Here is a 16529-nt window from a genome sequence, read left to right on the forward strand (position 1 = left end):
TCTGCTTCAGAGCTGTTTTGTGTGCATTTTGATCTTCAGTAGACAGGAGATGCTAATGCTGACTGTAAGACACAGGGAAGGGTTTGCAGAAAGGAGGGAAGAAACCCACCATTTTGCTCAACTGCCGTGATGAAAATTGAAAATGATAAATCCTGTTGACAATGTAAGTTTCCAAATGCAACCTGCTTCATTTGAAACGTGTCACTGACTTCATTTAAATGCTTTTCTGCCCCAAGGTGGTAAACATTTAAAATGCCTGGGGGATTCATTCTAGGAACGTATCTTTTATCTCAAGTCACCACATCCTCTTCCTCTTTCCCCTTTGTTTTGTGGAGATGCACGTGCCCACTTCTGGAACCACATTCCCCGATGCACACTGCTTTGAAAAGTGCACAAAATAGTTATTTGGGTTTCGAAGCATAAAATAAAAATGCCATTTTATTGTTATGTCTTTGGGGTATAAGACTCGAGCCACAGTTTCAGACAACTCTGCATTTATTTAGCCATTTAGCAGCATCTGCAGAAAAAAGAATTAGGACTGGTTACTGAGAAGCCATGTTAAAAAAATAGTCTAAAGCCACCCCAAAAGCTGCAATTCAAAAAGCAATGACCATTTCTTTTCTCTTCAAATTATACATGTCCCAAATGGAATTTTTTACCATCCCTTTTCTCTTAAGATCCCTTGGAAAACAAAACATTTAGGTAGTATAATACCCCTTAAGAAAATGTGCTCTTCTTTTCTGGGCCATGGAAGCTTACAGAGGAACTAGAAAGGTGGGGGGGGGCTGTGCAAAACACATTATTTTTTTCCTACCTTCACCTAATAAAACCATATTTCTTCTAACGCTGCCACATGGTTGAGATTTCCCAAAGGGCCTCCAATGAACTCGCCATAAACCAAGTGCACAGGCCAGGCATTTCGCCCCCTCCTCTTATAAGCTGATTTTGATGGTGTCTTTGTCATTCTTCAGCCTAGGAGTGTAGTTTAAGCAATGAAGCCTAAGTGTCCCCAAGGCTTTGCTGCCTCTCTGGTGATTTCTATCATATGTCTGTCCCTTATGTCTTGCCTCCTGAATGCGATGTGTGGGCACCACCCAATGACAGTGCCCCCACAGGTGCTGCTGGGGCTGATCACTTCTGTGCAGCAGCAGACCCCAGCAAACATCAACATCCTCTTCCCTGGACAGACAGATGTCTGTCCTTCCTGGGGCTTCTCCACATCCTTATTCCTGTGATGTCACCACAGTAACCTCCACAACTGCTAACCATGACATTTCCAATGTCCCATGTGCTTACTGTTTCTCCTCTCCCTCCTTACCTATCTACTTTTAGCTATCTATCATCTATTTCCATTTACATATATAGCTTGCATATATACATGTGCGTATATTATTTGGGAGGAATATATATATATATATTCTCCTGCTTCAGTCTCCCAGTTGCTGGGATTTACAACCACCATGCCTAGGCCTCATGCAGGCTTAAAGAGGGAATGATTTTCAGTACTCACCTGGTCTTTATATTTCAAACCTTTGTGCAGGAATCAGGATATGATTTTGAAAAGGCCAACTAAGGACCTGTGTGACTTCTACCAGGAATCTGACACCTTTAGTCTTTCTTGGGGCTTAGGGTCTTTCATACAAACCCCAAAAGCATGCCTGTGCTGAATGTATCCATGCATCCCTCAATACTAGGCTCAACACAGAGGACGGAAACTGGGAAATTTGATCAGCCATGCTCGGATGTATTCTATAGGGACACACACGTCACACAGTGGATGTTGGGAGCAAGGGTTACAATGATGAATTCTGTTTGAAAGTTAGATATTATAAAGACTGAAAAATGCTTATAAGGGTATAGTTGGAAAGTTTTACTTGCTGTAGTAGTAGCCGAGAGTTCAGGTATGATATCCCAAGCTCGGAGGACCAAAAGGAAAGTGGTGAGTTGTGTTCATGAACAGTAAACAGAGCCGGTGCTGGAGATCCCACAGAATGTTTATTTTAAGATGGGCCATGGACAGAAGATGGAGCTGTACTGGCTAACACAATTTAAGCGAAAGCATAATTCAACGAAGGCGGTTGGTGATACATCCATATAAATCAGATTTTTTTTCCAATCCTGACTCACAGGAAAACCAACCAAGCAAACGACAAACAAATCTGAAAACCACAGGCTTTTCAGAAGTGAAATGAATAAGTATCCGGTGGTAAAATGCTGGGTCATGGGTATGTGAAAATTGCCAAATCTGCTCTGGTTGATAGAGGCCTGGGGGAAATCGGGTCCTAGTAGACCTGGGCAGAGCAGACTGCTGTATTTGGTCACAGCGGTATCTTGTGTAGACAACCCTTTCCAGCTTCACCTCCAGGACGCTCTGCCTCAAAGGAAAAGGCCAGGGCCAACTCAGTCAGTCATTCAGTGAGCATGTGCAAACACAATGCAGTGCAAAGTGGCAGGATTCCTGATAACAGGACTACCTGACTGAAAAGCCCTATTCCCCATACAAGGTCAGAGCGTGGGCGGAAAGGAAAGCAGCTTCCACATCCTGCCTTTCTTCAGACCCAATTATGCATGTTAACTTTGTTGTTTTGTAGGGCATCAGATTGGGTATGGATTACAAGAAGTAATAATAATTAAAACACTTTCCTATAGAAGACCAACCTAGTCTAGAATAAATACCACAAACTTTCTTGTTATAACTTTATGTCTATGGATGTTTTATACACACACACACACACACACACACACACCTGATACCCTCAAAGGCCAGAACAGGGCATTAGGCCCCCTGGAACTGGAATTACTGACTGTTGTGAGGCACCATGTGGATGCTGGGAATTAAACCCAGATCCTCTGGAGGAGCAGCCAATGATCTTAGCTGGGGCCATTCCCCTAATACCCCACTGTGAAGTTTCTTAATTACTTCCAAAGTCCTCAGGATGCCTTCAGATATTCCACAGTCAGCATCATATTTATGGGACGGAAAATTCAGAAACTGGGATTAAGGAACTTGCTACCAAGACTGAAAGTCTAATTCCTGAGACCCACAACATGGAGGGAAGGACAGAACTGACTTCTGCAAGTTGTACATTGACCTAGACCTACACACACACACACACACACACACACACACACACACACACACACACGCACCAGCACTTGGGAGGCAGAGGCAGGCAGATCTGTAAGTTCACAGACACCTGGTCCAGAAGTGAGTTCCAGACAGCCAGGGCTGTTACACAGAGAAACGTTGTCTTAAAAAAACAAACAACAGGGAAGTCCCACACCCGCGGATCCCGGCCCGCAGCAGCTCTCTGCTCCCAAACCCCGTGGGAGAGAGACCTCACCGCCTGATCAGGTGGGCACTCCTGAGGCTGCAGAGCGGAGGAGACCACCAACACTGCCCACCTCTGCCCACATCCCTGGCCCAAGAGGCAACTGTATAAGGCCTCTGGTTTCCCGTAGGGGAGGGCCCAGGAGCGGCAGGACCCCTGCGCCTGAGACACCGCCGGAACCTGAAGGAAACAGACCGGATAAACAGTTCTCTGCACCCAAATCCCGTGGGAGGGAGAGCTAAGCCTTCAGAGAGGCAGACACACCTGGGAAACCAGAAGAGACTGCACTCTGTGCACATCCAGACGCCAGAGGAAAACACCAAACGTCATCTGGAACCCTGTGCACGGAGGCTCCCGGAAAGAGCAGCGCAGATCTTCCCGGTTGCTGCTGCCTCGGAGAGGACTTAGGCAGCACCCCACGAGCAAACTTGAGCCTTGGAACCACAGGTAGGACCAACTTTTCCCCTGCAAGAAACCTGCCTGGTGAACTCAAGACACAGGCCCACAGGAACAGCTGAAGACCTGTAGAGAGGAAAAACTACACGCCCGAAAGCAGAACACTCTGTCCCCATAACTGACTGAAAGAGAGGAAAACAGGTCTACAGCACTCCTGACACACAGGCTTATAGGACAGTCTAGCCACGGTCAGAAATAGCAGAACAAAGTAACACTAAAGATAATCTGATGGCGAGAGGCAAGCACAGGAACCCAAGCAACAGAAACCAAGACTACTTGGCATCATCGGAGCCCAATTCTCCCACCAAAGCAAACACGGAATATCCAAACACACCAGAAAAGCAAGATCTAGTTTCAAAATCATATTTGATCATGATGCTGGAGGACTTCAAGAAAGACATAAAGAACTCCCTTAGAGAACAAGTAGAAGCCTACAGAGAGGAATCGCAAAAATCCCTGAAAGAATTCCAGGAAAACACAATCAAACAGTTGAAGGAATTAAAAATGGAAATAGAAGCAATCAAGAAAGAACACATGGAAACAACCCTGGACATAGAAAATCAAAAGAAAAGACAAGGAGCTGTAGATACAAGCTTCACCAACAGAATACAAGAGATGGAAGAGAGAATCTCGGGAGCAGAAGATTCCATAGAAATCATTGACTCAACTGTCAAAGATAATGTAAAGCAGAAAAAGCTACTGGTCCAAAACATACAGGAAATCCAGGACTCAATGAGAAGATCAAACCTAAGGATAATAGGTATAGAAGAGAGTGAAAACTCCCAGCTCAAAGGACCAGTAAATATCTTCAACAAAATTATAGAAGAAAACTTCCCTAACCTAAAAAAAGAGATACCCATAGGCATACAAGAAGCCTACAGAACTCCAAATAGATTGGACCAGAAAAGAAACACCTCCCGTCACATAATTGTCAAAACACCAAACGCACAAAATAAAGAAAGAATATTAAAAGCAGTAAGGGAAAAAGGTCAAGTAACATATAAAGGCAGACCTATCAGAATCACACCAGACTTTTCGCCAGAAACTATGAAGGCCAGAAGATCCTGGACAGATGTCATACAGACCCTAAGAGAACACAAATGCCAGCCCAGGTTACTGTATCCTGCAAAACTCTCAATTAACATAGACGGAGAAACCAAGATATTCCACGACAAAACCAAATTTACACAATATCTTTCTACAAATCCAGCACTACAAAGGATAATAAAGGGTAAAGCCCAACATAAAGAGGCAAGCTATACCCTAGAAGAAGCAAGAAACTAATCATCTTGGGAACAAAACAAAGAGAAGAAAAGCACACAAACATAACCTCACATCCAAATATGAATATAACAGGAAGCAATAATCACTATTCCTTAATATCTCTCAACATCAATGGCCTCAACTCCCCAATAAAAAGACATAGATTAACAAACTGGATACGCAATGAGGACCCTGCATTCTGCTGCCTACAGGAAACACACCTCAGAGACAAAGGCAGACACTACCTCAGAGTGAAAGGCTGGAAAACAACTTTCCAAGCAAATGGTCAGAAGAAGCAAGCTGGAGTAGCCATTCTAATATCAAATAAAATCAATTTTCAATTAAAAGTCATCAAAAAAGATAAGGAAGGACACTTCATATTCATCAAAGGAAAAATCCACCAAGATGAACTCTCAATCCTCATCTTCGGTTGGTTTATATACAAGTGTGCAATTTCTAGGCTTGAAAGTAAAATGATGCTATCTGGTGCTGGATAGAGGAGCCTTATTTTTTATTATGGCAGCTTGCTATTTTTGTAACATGGTGATTTGGTTGAACACAATAAAGTACAGTAGTAACTGAAAAAAAAACAAACAAACAACAAACAAGTAAATAAAAGACCAAAATAAAGCAGAACCATGATCTGTAAAGAAGCCTTAAATGGAATAATTCACAATGCCTCTGCTGTGAGAATATATGTATGTCTACATACATGAAACGTTCTGATGCAATCTCTGTGTTACTGATGTTTTATCCCCAGAAGTTCCTGTGTTCCAAAGCAGAGCCGTGTTCCGTATTGAATGCTGAATGTTGGTCATGGCTAACATTTTAGCTATTAGTATCTTTCTGTGACACATTAATATTGTAGCGTATACACCCCGTGCACATTTTATAATGTCGGGACCACTCATAAAGGTCAAGAACCATGATAGATTCGATTCTAGAGAGCCTCGTGTGAGCTGCACGGGTAGCGGTTTGCAGATGAGGGAAGCAGAGTTCTGACCCCGCTTTGCCTCTGGACATGTGGAATGAGTAGGCAAACCCTCTGACACCTACGGCTGCTGCAAATGTCTGAAGAGGGAGAAGTGGGGTGAAAAGGCCTCTTTTGATCTAGCTCCGGCATGGAACATAAATTTAACTTTAAATGCTAAATGTTAAGTTTCTCATCCCTAGCCACACTTCTCTCCTCTTTCTGTAGGTTTTGGAGAACTGCCTTGGTAGATGTGGCACCAAGGTGTGTCTCCATCATTCTGGTGGCATTAAGTAGACCTCACTGTCCTTCTGTGGGGATGTGTATCTCTCAAAGAAGCCAAAGTGGACTCCCTGGGGAGTTGGTAGTAAATAACTTCTTGAAATATATAGGGCACCTATTTACAGGTAAGTCAGTTTGAAAGCTGAGCTACACAGGTAAACCTTCATTTCTTTGATGAACATGGAATACTCTTATTAATTAGATCGGTGATCCCCAAATGCTACCCTCAGTTGTAGTCACCTCTGACCAAAGCCACTAAAGCTTCAGAACCATGTGAAGCACATCTCCAGACTACAAACAGGCAAGTGCTTTTCCACAGCTAACGTCCTGGGTGACCTGTGAGCGGAAGTGCATTCTGAAAGCTCAAGCTGTATCTGGCACTCAAGCTCATATGTCTCCACGTCTCCCTGACAGTCATGCTGAGAAGTACTAACACTAATTCATGTGTATGTTCTCTTCTGTAAATTTTTGACCCCCCTCAAGCAGTAAGAATCGTCCAACGTCAAGGAGAAATATGCATGACAAAAGTTTGAAATATTAATCAACATGTACTCTCTCTTTCTCCCATGAAGGTTCAGAACCTCTTTGAAGCAGTCAAAGGCATTTACATAGCCAGAAGAAGGGAGACTGTCAGGCAAAGAGAGAAAACAGCTCACCAGTTAGCTGAGCTCCTTTTGTCCTATTTTGAGAAGGTCATTAGTACACAAACTAATTCTCTTAGTGTCTGCATCTCTGAACCTAGGGTGTTGTCTCCTCTGTTCTAAGGAGGTGCTTTAAGGTCCAGCAACCCAGGAGCTGAACAAGATGGTCAGTGGTTAGCATGACAACTGCTTGGATGCTCGAACCAGTCAGAGAGGGCAATCTTTTAGAACCCTCCCAGTGGCTGGGAGCCACAACACTTCCATGACTCTCCATTCTTGTATTCTTAGCACTTCACGGTGACGTACCTTCTTGTCCTCACCCTCTGCCTCCCACAGTCCATTGCAGCCTTGGTCCAGCTATCCGTTGGAACTCTCAGTTACCCTCTACCTACTGCTAGGGTATCCTGTGACTGACAGCACGGCAGACAACTATCTGTACTTTGTGCTCCCAAATCAGCCCACTCTACCCATTGTAAGAGCCATAAGTAAGTAGTAAAAACTGAGATGAGGCTGTGTTGGGATAGAGGGTGCAGTGCAGAGAGCAGAGTGCACAGAGGGAGGGTATGGTAGAGCTGGGATGTGCAAGAATGACTGGTGCACACAAGTAGTCACAAGTGCATTGGCTACCATGAGTTGTGAGGGAGGAGGCATTGCTTCCTGAAGTGATTGAGGGAGCCTGCAGAGTAGGGGGTAGGGGTGTATAGGCAGGAGTCATTTGAAGCTTCCATGAGCTTGGGGATGTCTCTAGAACAATGGCAAGCATCTGAGCCAGCTATGATAGAGGCAAAGGCTTGTCCTAGGGAACCTCAGAGTTTTCAAATCAACCCTGGGAAACAAAAAGGCGTGACTGTTTGATTGGCACTCTGCTGGGGCCGGGAAAATAGTCATGGGTAGCAATACCCGTGTAGTCTCACCTCCCTTGAGATTCTTAAAAAAAAACAAACAAAAAAAAAAACAAAAGACAAACAAAAAACAAAAATAAACAAAAACAAACAGAAGCCCATTTATTAAAAGTTTAAATTTGGCCTTTGCCCTTTCCTGGCCTTGAGTAGACACCACCTTTGCTCTAGATCAGCCAAAGCTGGGCACCAGAAAAGGGTCTGCCAGCTGTCAATCATGCAACCAAACTGCTCATACCCAACAGCTTCAGATACTTGAATGGACAAGCATTTGGGACATTAAGGGACACATGTCACAGAAACCTGACATGGAAATTAAGCTTTCATTTTAGGAAATTGCATCTAACATTAACCCTCAGTCAAATACCACTAGGGAAGGCATATTCTCCTGGTGTGTCTTAAAACAATAGCTATTCAGTGTTTTGACATATAAATTGAGCTGTTTGGTTCAACAAGGAAAGCTCTTTAGACATAAAAGGTAAGACATGAGGCAGAACCCTGCTGTGGGCCCCCTCATCACCCTGAAGAAAGCACGTGAATGCAGAAACTTGGTACCCCTTTCTCTTACAGCTGTAGTACTAGGGGGCTTCCAGAAAGGATTGGGCTGAGGGAAGGAACCTTTCAAGATTGCACTTGAAATTCAAGGCCTACCCCCAAGACGTTCATGCATAAACCAACAAAACTCAAAGCAGGGTTTGGAAGAGTCTGTGGTGTGGGACACCACCAAGGTCTCAGATTTGTCTAATAGGACGTGAGCAAGGCAGACCAGAGCAGCATATGAAGGTTCTGGAATCAAAGCTCACATCTGACCTCAGCCCCCAAGAAGTATCAGAAGCATGGTGTTCTGAAAATAGCCTCTAGTAATTCAAATAAAAGATTTAACAAGAGCAAGATGCACAGAGCGTATGATTCAAATATGTGAGATACACTCTAAAAGTCCTCGGGATCCTAAAAAAGCCATCAAGTGAAGGAAAGCAGGATAAAAACACCCATAAAGCATAGATACTAGAATTATCTGTCAAAGCATGTAATGTAGGGATTGGAGAGATGGCTCAGGAATTAAGAACATGGGATACTCCTCTGGCGGAAACCAATTCACTTCCCAGTACCCACAGGGCGGCCCACAACCAGCTATATCTGTTCCAGGGTGATCTTAAGCCTTCTTCTGGCCTCTGTAGGAACCAGGTGCTGATGTAGGAAATACACATACATAAAGGCAAAATACCTGTACACATAAAATAACATTTAAAAAACATGTTTAAGGCAGATAACATAATAGTGTCATGGGAACCAATCACTGATTGTCCTAAAATAATCTATAGGAAAAAAATGAAAAGTATTGATCGAAGCGGCCTCCTGTCATTTGTCACCCATCTGGAACACTGATTCCAGAGGAGGAGGCTGCAGAACAATGGTGGCCTAGGAGAGAAGGCAGCAAGGACCAGGAAATGCTTCAGTGAAGGGATGTGCCATGGGAACCTCAGAGTCAACGCACTTCTAAGGAATTCAGAGCATGAAACATGGGCTTTGCCCTGTTTGTCTGATAATTGTGTGGTGTCTAAATCCTCATCAGGAATTTCATCCTGGAAAACCGTTTCCTGGACGCTTCCTGTGCAGGTTCTAGCATCCTGACACCAAAGCAAGAATCTGGTTATTGTGTGATTAACTGTGGAGCAGCATTGGTCTGGAACAGATGACGCCAACGGCTTGCGGAGCAGCACCAGCATTTGGCTCAAACGTCTTTGTCTATTCCCACAACTCTTACCCCGGGACGAGAACTGCCTTGGGAGAGTATTTCAAGCGGAGGCACGTGTAATAATTATTCAGTTAATTCCCTTGTCATCCCGAGACACACTGTTACTAAGCAATGGTAATTACAACGGCAGCCTGTGTACTGCTGTTGTAGTGATTTAAATTAATGAATATTGTATTGTCAACGTGCAGACTCGGAAATACCCGTGTTTGTTGTGCAGGCGGCTCTTCGGTGTTTCCTCAACAGAGGCGAATGAAATTAACTCCTATGCAAATTTAATTACGATTCGATGCGTGAGAAAGTGAGTGACATTTCATATGTGTTAGGAAGAGAATTGGAAATTTTAAAATGCTAATTTTTTAATAAAGCCAATTAACACACACTAGAATTAAATGCAATCTTTGACTCCATCAAGTGATCCTCCCCACTATTCTTTACTGTGTCATTAAAATTCAAATGTGAAAGAAAGAAAACACTCAGGAAATACTAATTATGAGAAGGAAATGAATTCCGAGTGCCCTGCGTGGGGTTAGTTCTGTGCGGGGATGAGGCGGAAAAGGACGCCTTTCATCCGCACTTTAGGTGCCTTCCCTGCCATCCAGGTTAAAGCCCTAGAGGCAGGGAATCTCCTGCCTCTGTCCTTTGATTCTCTGTATCATACAGCCCATTTAATCATGGCAAGGACGGAGATCTGTCAAAGAGAAAATTCCTAATATAAGACCATTTATAAAGGAAGGTCCTTATTGCTATCTAGGAAAGGAGATTTTTTTAAAAAAAAATTCTTTAAAAAGAGATACTGTTACTTACCATGTTCATTTTCAGTGACTAATTCTCTTTGTGCAAAATTTGAAGTGAGGTCTTCTGCTCCCCTCTAGGGGGAAGGGGAAATGTTTTTCTCTGTTCTTTTGAGTGAAGAGGAATATAGTTAGGAAATCTGTTAAATCTAGGATTGTGTAGAGTCTATTTCAATCAGATGCCTATAGCTCACAGAGTCTATTCCAAAGGCATAATGACACACACTGTCTTGACACTAGTGGAAAGCTTCACTGCCTTTTACTGTTATTACATCGGTTAGGTAAAATATGAATCATATTTTTCTAAGCCATCAACACTGGAAACAAATGCTATCAACTATCGGATATTTATCACTTTCATATATATATATATATATATATATATATATATATATATATATATATATATGTTCTCAGTTGTGAATTAACTTTTCAACTTTATTACATTAATCATTAGTGAGTTGTTTTTACCTCTTTCATATTTCTACCACTAAGTGGAAATTCAACCGGACGCCTAGGAAGGCTCACATCTGAGCACCTGTTCTGTTCATCCAGACGAAATGTAGAAAGATATGGTCTTTTCTGCTTGTATACAAAGGAACATACAGTTCTTTGATTACACAGACATCGCCTCTGGTGCTGTATCTCTATGATGACTGCAATAATGAGTGTTCCAATTTTTAAAATTACTATTATTTTTTCTTCTTTTTATTTTATACTTCAGATTTTACTCCCCTCCCAGTCCACCCTCTAACTGTTCCATATCCCATATCTATGGTTAGTTTCTTGAGTTCTTTATATATTTTGGATATTAGCCCTCTATCCAATGTTGGGTTAGTGAAAATTTTTTTCCCAATCTGTAGGTTGCTGATTTGTCTTATGGACTATGTCCTTTGCCTTACAGAAGCTTTCCAGTTTCATGAGTTCCATTTATTAAATTCTTGATCTTAGAGCATGAGCTCTGTTTAGGAAATCTCCCCCTGTGCCAATGAATTCAAGGTTCTTTCCCACTTTCTCTTCTATTAGATTTAATGTATCTGGTCTTATGTTGAGGTCCTTGATTCACTTAGACTTGAGCTTTATGCAAGGTGACAAATATGGATCTAGTTTTATTTTTCTAAATACAGACTGCTAGTTAGAGCAGCACCATTTGTTGAAGCTGCTTTTTTTTTTCCATTGAATATTTTTGGGTTCTTTGTCAAAGATCAAGTGTGCATAAGTGTGTGGTTTTATTCCTGGGTCTTCAATTCTATTCCATTTATCAACCTGTCTCTGTACCAATACTATGCAGATTTTATGACTATTGTTCTGTACTAGATCTTGAGGTCAGGAATGGTGATTTCCCCCAGCCCTGTTCTTTTATTGTTAAGAATTGTTTTCGCTATTCTGAGTTTTTGCATTTCCAGATGAATTTGAGAATTGCTTTTTCCATGACTTTGAAGAATTGTGCTGGAATTTTGATGGGGATTGCAATGAATCTGTAGATTGCCTTTGGTAGAATAGCCATTTTTACTATGTTACTATGTTAATTCTGCCAATCCATGAGCATGAGAGATGTCTCCATTTTCTAAGATCTTCTTCGATTTCTTTCTTGAGAGACTTGAAATTATTATCACACAGATCTTTCACTTATTTGGTTAGAGTTACCCCAAGATATTTTATATTATTTTTGGCTATTGTGATGGGAGTTGTTTCCCTAACTTCTTTCTCAGCCTGTTTATCATTTGTGTAAGTGAAGGCTACTGATTTATTTGACTTAATTTTATATCTGGCCACTTTGTTGAAGTTGTTTATCATCTGGAGAAGTTCTCTGGTAGAATTTTTGGGATTACTTATGTATACTATCATATCATGTTCAAATAGCGATACCTGTATTTCTTCTTTGCCAATTTGTATCCCCTTGATCTCTTTTTGTTGTCCTATTGTTCTAGCTAGCATTTCAAGTACTATATTGAATAGATATGGTGGGACTGGAAATCCTTGTCTTATCCCCAATTTTAATGGGATTGTTTCAAGTATCTCTCCATTTAATTTGCTATTGGCTGTTGGTTTGCAGTAAATTGCTTTTATTATGTTTAGGTATGGGCTTTGAATTCCTGATCTCTCCGATACTTTTAACATGAAGGGGTGTTGTATTTTATCAAATACTTTTTCTGCATCTAAAAGTTGATCATGTGATTTTTTTCTTTGAGTTTGTTTATATAGTGGATTATGTTAATGGATATGTTAATGTTGAACCAACCTTTCAAAGCCTACTTGGTCATGGTAAATGATAGTTTTGATGTGTTCTTGGATTCAGTTTGCAAGAATTTTATTGAGTATTTTTGCATCAATATTCATAAATGAGATTGGTCTAAAGTTCTCTTTTTTGTTTGGGCCCTTGTATGGTTTAGGTAGGAGAATAATGGTAGCTTCATAGAATGAATTAGATCATGTTCCTTCTGTTTCTATTTTATAGAATAGTTTGAGGAATATTAGTATCAGGTCTTCTTTGAAGGTCTGGTAGAATTCTGCATCAAATTCATCTGGCCCTGGGCTTTTTTTTTTTTGGTGGGAGGTTTTTAATGACTTCTATTTTCTTATAAGACATGGGCCTGTTTAGATAGTTTACTTGTTTTTGATTTAACTTTGGTATGTGACATCTGTCTAGAAAATCATCCATTTCATCTAGATATTCTAATTTTGTTGAGTATAGGCTTTTGTAGTAGGATCTGATGACTTTTTGAATGCCCTCTGTTTCTGTTGTTATGTCTATCTTTTTATTTCTGATTTGTTAATTTGGATACTGCTTCTAGGCCTTTAGTTAGTTTGGCTAGGGGTTTATCTATCTTGTTGATTCTCTCTAAGAACCAGCTTTGGGTTTTGTTGATTCTTTGTATTGTTTTCTTTGTTTCTATTTGGTTGGTTTTAGCCCTGAGTTTGACTATTTCCTGCCAGGTTCTACTCCTCTTGCATGAGTTTGCTTCTTTTTGTTCTAGAGCTCTTAGGTGTGCTGTTAAGTTGCTAGTATAGGATCTCTCCAGTTTTTTTACTAGGGCACTTAGTGCTATGAATTTTTCTCCTAGCACTGCTTTCATTGGGTCCCATATGTTTGGGTATGATGTGTCAACATTTTCATTAAATTCCAGGAAGTCTTTAATTTCTTTCTTTATTTCTTCCTTGACCAAGTTATCATTGAGTAGAGTCTTGTTCAGCTTCCATGTGTATGTGAGCTTTTTGTTGTTTTTGTTGTTATTGAAGACCAAACTTAGTCCATGGTGATCTGAGAGGATGCAAGGATTATTCCAATCTTCTTGTATCTGTCGCGGCTGTCTTATGACTAATTATATGGTAAATTTTGGAGATGGTACCATGAGGTGCTGAGAAGGTATATTCTTTTGTTTTAGGATGAAATGTTCTATAGATATCTGTTAAATCCATTTGTTTCATAACCTCTGTTAGTTTCACTGTGTCTCTGTTTAGTTTCTGTTTTCATGATCTGCCCATTGATGAGAGTGGGGTGTTGAAGTCTCCCACTATTATAAGGTGCGGTGTGTGCATTGAGCTTTAGTAAATTTTCTTTTAGGAATGTGGTTGTGCTTCCATTTGAAGCATAGATGTTCAGAGTTGAGAGTTCATCTTGGTAGTTTTTTCTTTTGATGAGTATGAAGTATCCTTTCTTATCTTTTTGATAACTTTGGTTGGAAGTCTATTTTATTACTAAGATGGCAACTCCAATTTGTTTCTTCAGACCATTTATTTGGAAGAACTTTTTCCATCCTTTTACTCTGAGATAGTGTCTGTCTTTGTTACTGAAGTGTGTTTCTTGTAAGCAGCAAAAAGTTGGATCTTGTCTTTTTTATAGGTGAGTTCAGTCCATTGATATTGAGAGATATTAAAGAGAGATGAATGTTGGTTCCTGTTATATTTGTTTTCATAGGTGGATTTATGTGCTTGTGGTTCTCTCCTTTTGGCTTTGTTGTGAGATTCTTAATATCTTATCTTTTCTTTAGTGTAGGTACCTTCCTTGTGTTGGGGATTTTTTTTCTAGGAGTCTCTGTAGGGCTGGATTGGTAGATAGATACTGTTTGAATTTGTGTCCTGGAATATTTTGATTTCTCCATCTATGTTGATTGAGAGTTTTGTTACATATAGTAGCCTGGGCTTGCATTTGTGTTCTCTTAGAGTCTGCATGACCTCTGACCAGGCTCTTCTGGCTTTCATAGTCTCTGTTGAGAAGTCTTGTGCAATTTTGATAGGTCTACCTTTGTATGTTACTTGGCCCTTTTCCCTTGCAGCTTTTAATACTCTCTTTGTTCTTTATGTTTAGTGTTTTGATTATTATATGACAAGAGGATTTTTTTCTTGTCCCATTTGTTTGGTGTTCTATAGGCTTCTTGTACCTTTATGGCAATCTCTTTCTTTTGGTTGGGGAAGTTTTCTTCGATCATATTGTTGAAGACGTTTTCAGGTCCTTTGAGCTGGGAATCTTCATTCTCCTATATTCCAGTTATTCTTAGATTTGGTCTTTTCATTGTAGCCTGAATTTCTTGGATGTTTTGGGTTGGGAGTTTTTATGTTTTGAATTTTCTTTGACCGTTGTGTCAATCTCTACTATTGTATCTTCTACACATGAGATTCTCTCTTCTATCTCTTATATTCTGATGGTGATACTTACATCTATAATTCCTGGCCTATTTCCTAGGTTTTCCATTTCCTGGTTTGCCTCCATTTGTGTTTTCTTCATTGTTTCTACTTCCACTTTTAGGTCTCGGACTGCTTTATGCAATTCCTTCACTTGTTTGATTGTGTTTTCCTGTATTTCTTTAAGGGATTTATTTGTTTCCTCTTTAAGGGCTTCTACCTGTTTACCTATGTTTTCTTGTGTTTCTTTCAGTGAGTTATTTGTACCCTCACTAAAGGAATCTATTATCTATATGAGATAGGATTTTAGGTCAGCTTCCTGATTATCTGATGTATTCAGGTGCATTCAGAGCTTGCTGTGGTGGGAGAACTGGGTTTTGATGATGCCCATGTATATTGGTTTTTGTTGCTTATAGTCTTGGGCTTGCTTTTCATCATCTGGTTATCCCCAATGTTTGCTGGTCTGAGTTATTCTGTCTCTTTTGTCCCTGGGTTGCTTCAGGTCTCCTCGTAAGCCTGTGGCTCTGGCTGTAGGAGAATACCTGTGGGGTCTTCAGAAGGGAGGTTTTCAGACTGTGGTATTGGTTGCTCAGTTGCCCTGTGTAGAGAGGAATTCCAGGGATGCCTTTAAGCTGCAATGTCCTGAGTACAGGGGATCTCCTGGGATGTCTCTGGCTGTGGTCTCAGATGCCCTGGGTGCAGCAGATCTCCTGGGATTCCTCAGGGTATGGTATCAAATGCTCTGCATGCAGTGGATCTTCTGGGATGCCTCAGGATATGGTGTATTCTGGGGAGCAGACTAGTTAGCAGTCTGTCCCAGCAGAAAGGACTGGGCAAAGGGGACAATGTTTCAATTTTCTATTCATTTGATTCTTTGTTCTCTTGAAATCATACTTTGTTTCATTGTTTTTAAAGACTACACTATTCCTTCCTGGGTCTCTGTAGTGGTTTTTTTTTTTTTCATTTCTCATTGTTTTGATATTGTTTTCAGCTACTTTTTGAATTTCTTTAACATTTTCTATAATGTTTCTTTAGCTGAACCTTGAGTTTTTTTTCTTTCAGATGTTTTTCTTCTCTTATGAAATTACACAATTTTAGCTGATAGAAAGAATATTAATAGTAATTAAAATTGTTCTGGGTCTCTCCAGCCACTTATGTTTGGGAAAATTTTACAAACATATTTCAAATCACTTTAATCTACTTATTTATTTCTAATATAAACACACTGCATAAACAGAGATGATTATATCTGACACCAACCCTCTAAAACTAGTTGAGATTTACTTTATGCCTTGGAATGCAAATCATTTGAAAAAATACCTCTATGTTCTTGAGAAAAGTATGCTTGCCAATTGTTTTGTAAGAGGTTCTACATTTGTTTATTATAAATTTCTAATTAATTGTATTGTTTAAATTTTATTTTCCTGCCTGGCATATCAAATGTAAGAGAAATGTAGATGAATGCATCTATCCTTACAATTCTGACCTTTTGGTTTGATGTATACTTGAGGTTCTG

General features: G+C 40.5%; 1 non-coding gene across 6 annotated transcripts in view; it reads right to left on the reverse strand.

Moving 5' to 3' along the window:
- Positions 1-413: 413 nt before the first annotated feature.
- LOC102552637 (uncharacterized) overlaps positions 414-16529 on the reverse strand; it is an 86377-nt gene continuing 70261 nt past the window's right edge. For 3 of the 6 annotated variants that reach the window (XR_015624744.1, XR_015624743.1, XR_015624741.1), the window contains one exon: positions 414-517. This is a non-coding gene — a transcript (uncharacterized LOC102552637). The remainder of the gene's footprint in view (positions 518-16529) is intronic. The other 3 variants (XR_015624742.1, XR_015624740.1, XR_015624739.1) reach the window with 3 other exon arrangements.

This window comes from Rattus norvegicus, chromosome 7, assembly GCF_021556685.1.
Source record: "Rattus norvegicus strain SHRSP/BbbUtx chromosome 7, alternate assembly SHRSP_T2T, whole genome shotgun sequence".
Lineage (NCBI taxonomy): Eukaryota > Metazoa > Chordata > Mammalia > Rodentia > Muridae > Rattus > Rattus norvegicus.